The sequence below is a fragment of the Scardinius erythrophthalmus genome, assembly GCF_964197995.2.
Source record: "Scardinius erythrophthalmus genome assembly, chromosome: 3".
Taxonomy (NCBI): Eukaryota; Metazoa; Chordata; class Actinopteri; order Cypriniformes; family Leuciscidae; genus Scardinius; species Scardinius erythrophthalmus.
The window spans coordinates 35,063,778-35,070,193 of record NC_138223.1 but is presented as its reverse complement, the minus strand read 5'-3'; the positions used below and the strand labels follow the sequence as shown (position 1 = coordinate 35,070,193).

Genomic DNA, 6,416 nt, shown 5'->3' with positions numbered 1-6,416 from the left:
ATCACCGACTTACCCCTGTAAACGTTTAAAATACCGGACGAGCCCATGAGAAACAATATTAGCGTCCGAATAGGACTTAACTGACAGTAGCCTATGCTTTCACTGGCCTTTAAAAGAGCGTTTTAATTCAATTAATAATATTGTATAATAATATAATTAAAAATCTAACAACAATCAGTGTAATGACAATTTTATTCTTTGCATGAAAACACTTGAATTAGCCTAATTTAATACTGTCTGGGTGTATTAAAACTTCAGAATTATATTCATTTAGACCTGCAACAACGCTAAGAGAGAGCTACGAATGGTCCAGACCAACCTCACGAAAGTGTGACTTACAGAAGATATACTTAGCGTACGAACGTTTCGGGAACCGTCCCATAAGGTTAAGAGAGAGGTTAAGCAATAGGTTAAGAACTACTTAGAGATAAGAACGCTTTGGGAAACCGGGCCCTGGTTGGTTGAAGCGCTGTCCTATTGCGTGCAGAGTGAATTTGAAAGACAACCATTTATCCCGCCCCTCGGATTGAGCCGTGTCTATGGTGAGTTGCCAGACCAAACATCTTGATGTAGGTCTGGCTTGCCAGGCTATCATATGGTGGTTAAGCAGCGAGTTACGTCGTTATACAGGAAAAGCACCCCAGACTGCTTTTATGAACCGGTACAACTGATTCATTGAACAAATTTGAATGTTGCAGTATTTATTATAAATTATTTATTTCTGTGCACATTATTTTTGCTACATTTTTGTTCCCCCCGTTATCTTTAATTGATCATGAAGACAGGGCCACAACATGAGATCCAATTCAATCGATTCCTGATGGACAAAATCAAGTCTTGATTCTTTTTTTTTTTCTTTTTTTTTTTTTTGATATACATCACAATAGGGAAGAAAATACTATATGGCTGCGTCTGGAATCGCATACTTTCTTGAGTATGTACTTATTTTAAACAATAACTACTTCACTACCACTAAAAAAGTGTACTATATAGTATGAATGTGTGAAGTATGAATGTAATCCAGACGTACTGCACTTGCCTTGTTGTCATTATCATGTGACCCACCAGCGTCAGTTGTGTCACTTCACTGTAATTCACATACTGTTTTAAAGTATGCAATTTCAGATGCAATTCGGATTTTATGTCAGAACTCAATGGAACTTCTACCCAGCAAACACAGAACGTTCCCCTAACGTTCCCGTTTGGTTCCCATTTGGTTATTTTTTTGGGAACCAAACAAGAACGTTCTGGGAACGTTCCCTGTAGGTTATTTTTAGGATCTTTGTTTATAACATTAAGGGAACGTTCCCAGAACGTTCCCTGTAGGTTATTTTTAGGTTTAAATTTATAACCTAAAGAGAACGTTCTGGGAACATTCCCTGTAGGTTATTTTTTGGATATATTTTTATAACTTTAAGGGAACGTTCCCAGAACGTTCCCTGTAGGTTATTTTTAGGTTTAAATTTATAACCTAAAGAGAACGTTCTGGGAACATTCCCTGTAGGTTATTTTTAGGATCTATTTTTATAACTTTAAGGGAACGTTCCCAGAACGTTCCCTGTAGGTTATTTTTAGGTTTAAATTTATAACCTAAAGAGAACGTTCTGGGAACGTTCCCTGCAGGTTGTTATTTAATAACCTAAAGAGAACCTTCCCAGAACGTTCCCTGCAGGTTATTTTTAGGTTTAATTTTTATAACCTAAAGAGAACCTTCCCAGAACGTTTCCTTGCAGGTTTTAGGTTTTATTTGTATAACCTAAAGAGAACGTTCTGGGAACGTTCTCTGCAGGTTATTATTTTAATATCACTTAGCCTACTATTAACAGGCAGATTACCAACTGACAACGTCGTCAGTACGGTCCCCTAAGGTTATAAGATAACCAACAACGTTCAGATCTATTCGCAATAACTTTTTATTAATGATATTTTAAATTATGTTATATTTTAATTCTATATGTTTATTTAAATGCTGCATGACTTTGAAGTGTTTTAATGCGCATGCGCGTGATCAAACACTGGAGCACGTGCGCTGCTCGAGAGCAGATGGAAACGTCATCGACAACTGACAAACAACAAAACTCCCGTCTCTCGCTGTTGGTTTCACTGCTTTCAGGTAAGTTTAGACAACAAAATCTCACAAATAATACACACAAACGCCCCTGACACATTTCTTACGTGTAATTGACACGCTTCTGTTAAATATTTATTTTAAAGAAATGATTTTATGTCTTTGAAAAAGTCCGTTAGCATCTACGCTAGCTAACCGGTTTCAAAAGACAACGTTAGGCCTAAGTTACGTTAAGTTGAGGTCTTATTTATGAAAGTTTGGGTTTTTAAACACATATTTAGTGTAGATAACAGTTTTTGATAGTTTTGCTGGTAATTTGTCAATGGGAAGTAAGCTAATTTATTTAGGCTAACCAAAAAGAATGCACTGTATTGTTAACTTAATCAGTGACGTTACTTACCAATATTGCTAAAATGTGATTTCAGAATAGCGAGAGAAAAAATAAAACTCTACAACAAGGGGTGAGTTATTGTTTAATCATGATGATAATTCCATATGCATTTATTTCACAATATATTATCTTAAGATTTGTATATATTTATCTTTTCTGCATTTCACCTCTGTTCTAGCTTGGTTCCTTGTAATAAACCTATCACATGTAATATTTTTGGCTCTGTGACAAACAGCATGTTATGTTCCTAGATCATCATGCTGTGATGGCCTGCTGCACTCCCTGTCCAAGAAAATCTCTATGAACCATATGACTAGTAAGCAAAACCACCTCAAACATGCAGTGCACTGCTGTCCAAAGGTTTGGGGTCTGTAAGATTTATGCTTTTGAAATAAGTCTCACATTTTAAAATCATTAACCCCAAGTTTTTTCAGTGAGATTGTCCTTGAGAAGCCTGTAAGCTAAATAATCAGCTAAATAATAGGCGACTAATACAATATTATAATGGTCATAGTTATAATAATTCATTTAACTATTATGATAACATGATATCCTGATGATTACTATATTTTATTTTATTTCTTTAGGTCTGTTTTGAATTATGTTGGCCAATGAGACTGACAACATACTGTCCAACTCAAAGGTATTTATGTATTTTTTTATTTTTTTTTATTGATCAATACTGAAATTCTTTGTACTTTTAAATGCGGTTCAGGGGGTCGACAACTTTAGGCAGTTATTTTTCACAGATTTATTTATTTAATGTTTATTTGACAGGGACAAATGCATAGAACATTGCTTTATAAAAAATACAAAGTAGATGCCATGCATACAGGTTTATAGCCATGACTAATTTGCAACCCCTAGATATCTTGGGCAGCTGTGGCTCATACTCTTAGCCTTTAAAAATGTTTGAATTGATATCCCCAATGCAATATCAGGGGGTAAATATATCAGTAGAGTTCTTAAAGTTATGGCTTTGCTCTTGTTACCAGATGAGATAAAATCCCTATTGTTTGGCCCTGTATTCTTCAGGACAAGACCTTGATGCCATCCACAGTCAGTAGATGAAGAAGGTGAGTTTAGCCGAATTCAGTTCTCTTTCACTTTTTTTTTTTAGCTTAAACAGACACGTGCACGCAAAATGAAGTCAAAATGGCGAGTTTCCTCTTGTCTTGTGTTTTAAACAGAAAGAAAACGGATGCGTGTCATTTATATTAGTTCTGCGCATTCGTCTTAAAGGGACAGCAGCCTAACGTACCCGCAGCTGCTTGTGTCGCCAATGGTGATCAAACATCAAAAGAGAGAATGACTTGTAGCTTTAGCAAAGATACATTAATTTTATAGTTATTTTATTTTTACACTGAAGACTTATTTTACATTTTGATAAATCAATTTCTGTACCTGATAAGTTAGATTTAACTGAAAAACATAATGCACTGCTTATTTCAACTGTGTTTTTCTTCTATTGTATTTATCTATGCTTGTTATCTATTGTAATTTTCTATGCAGGTTCACTCCTCTACAAAATCCCCCCAATAGAGGTTATGCGGAGCGCCCAGCGGTTGAACCGGAAAGAGGTCTAAGCATTTCCGCTTTTCACTTCCGTACACATCTGCAGCGGTAGGTGATCTCTGAGTTTACTGTTAATTTTTGCTTATTACACTAAAATTCTTACTTCTGTTTTAATTAAAATGTCACGAAGGCTAAAATATCAGAAAAGGGAACATCCGAACAGCAGTTTTTGTTGTGTGCCGGTCTGCTCTATGTCGGGGAAAATGAGTAGTACAAATAGGTTCTGTACTCATAAAGTGACGTCAACATCAGCAGTAGCATTCGCCGTCAGGCAAGTGTTATTTAAATAAACTCCTGATGTACTTACAAACTTTCCAATGCCTCGTTTAATGAGTACAGAACCTATTTGTACTACTGTAGTAGTTTGGTACCATTCTGGGCATTATTAGTGGGGTAATTTACCAGATACAAACCTGGAGCCGTTAGCGCATGCACTAAACCATACGGCTGATATCTCTAAATAAACTCTAAATTTTTCAATATTGTGCAGCACTAATATTGAGCATATCTTAAAGTGAACCTGGAATGATAATTTGTGATACCAGATGAGATGTATGTATGATAGATTTTGAACTGTACTATTTTTTTATTTCAGGTTTTCTGGGATCCCAGCGGAAGGCATCAAGGCATCAGATGTTGGCCTGGACAGATGCACCTGTAAACTACACCGACCTTTGCTTTTGCATGGATGGCTGATTATTACCATGTTCTGTGAGGGTTTCATTATAGCAAAACTGAGCACCTGTGACAGTGGAATTTGTAGGTGTAAAGTCACAGAGATTAAAAAAAAAAAATTGATAGCAGTTTCAAACTTTTTTTCACTTTCTTTCTCATAAACAACACAGCAGTTACAGGTTTTCAAATTCTTCATTGGAGGTGAGACTTATACATAAAAGGTAGAGCGAATTCGCAGGTCAGAGTTCACTAGACTTAAATATTATTTTCTCTGTTTTTTATTTGACTTCAGAGAGAGAGGCTTAATATGGGTATCCTTACCCCTATATAAAACATTCCTTTTTTGATTTGTAGTCTGAAATAATAAATAGTGCAATATAAATAAATGCAATGTATTGTTTTGAAATATATAAATTTTTCTATACACATTGATGCTGAAATATCTGAATAAATACATGATACCAGCAGCGCTCGTGCTCATATCTCCTACAGCTTGTGATCCCAATTGTGATCCACAATCCCACCTCACTCTTTTCATTTGCTCCAGATGAATATTAATGCCATTACAGGGCTTGAATTTTGGCATGGGATTGTGTGTCCATGTAACGCGTTGTCTTTTTATTTTCTTGTTAAATTTGCAGATGGTGTTGGGAGTTTAAATGTTTTGAGCGGAGTGAAGATTGGCACATTCATGTATATTGTATATAAATGAATACTTTTTCAACTTTATAGCCAAAGTTATAGGCTACAGTTTGCAAAAAGATCGTTTTAATTAAAATGTTTGTGCAGTTTTATTTGAAATATTTTCATGTTTGAAATATTAAATGTAAATTACTGTTCCTGAATACATTTTGCTAACGCTGTTTTTAATGACTTATTTTAGGTTGATAATTAAACAATGAATAAACAAAAACATGGATTGTGTGCTGATTTATTTATTTAATACAAACTGATTGATTTACTTATTAGTGATAGTTTCTGTAAATTCAATTTATTGTAATAATATATTCATAGGATTCTTAAGTGTTTGAACAATAAACAATGTAGAATATGTTGTTTGTAGACCTACAATTTGTGTACAGGCATATCAGGATGTGTAGACGTTAGGAGAACGTTCCGGGAACGTTCTGGGAACCTTTCGGCAACGTTCCGGGAACGTTCCCCTAACCTTCCGGGAACGTTACGAGAACCTTGCGGGAACCTTTCGGGAACGTTCCGGGAACGTTCCCCTAACCTATAGGGAACGTTCTATTAACGTAAAGAAAACTTTCCTGGCTAACCAATAGGGAACGTTCTTGGGAACGTTCTGGGAACGTTCTGGGAACCAAAAACTAACGTTCCCAGAACGTTCCCAGAACGTTAAATTGTTAGCTGGGTAGGTCCTAGTGCCCCTTTTTGTAATTTTTTCCCTCACACTGCCGTGAATAGCCAGAGGTGGACAGTAACAAAGTACATTTACTTGAGTACTGTACTTAAGTACACTTTTTGAGGATCAGTGCCCGGTTGCATAAAGCACCTTAAGTTTTCCCTTAAGTGTGATACTTAAGGGGCGATTTCCCCTTACCTAAGAGAATAACTTAAGGGTGTTGCATATAATCTCTTAAACGGTTCTCTTAGGAAAGGGAAACATTTAGTGTTTCACGACAGCGATCCTGGATTCACGTTATAAAAGTCTGTTGTTGCCATAGATACGCAAAACACTTAAAC

General features: G+C 35.8%; 1 long non-coding RNA gene across 2 annotated transcripts; it reads left to right on the top strand.

The window, feature by feature from the left end:
- The first annotated feature begins 2,395 nt into the window (after positions 1-2,395).
- On the top strand, positions 2,396-5,610 carry LOC308688151. 2 transcript variants are annotated; one of them, XR_014029831.1, is made up of 6 exons: positions 2,396-2,529; positions 2,711-2,775; positions 3,047-3,102; positions 3,495-3,535; positions 3,972-4,082; positions 4,630-5,610. It is a non-coding gene; the product is annotated as an uncharacterized lncRNA (long non-coding RNA). The 2 variants fall into 2 exon arrangements; XR_014029832.1 differs by having other exon boundaries at positions 3,455-3,535.
- Positions 5,611-6,416: the final 806 nt, after the last annotated feature.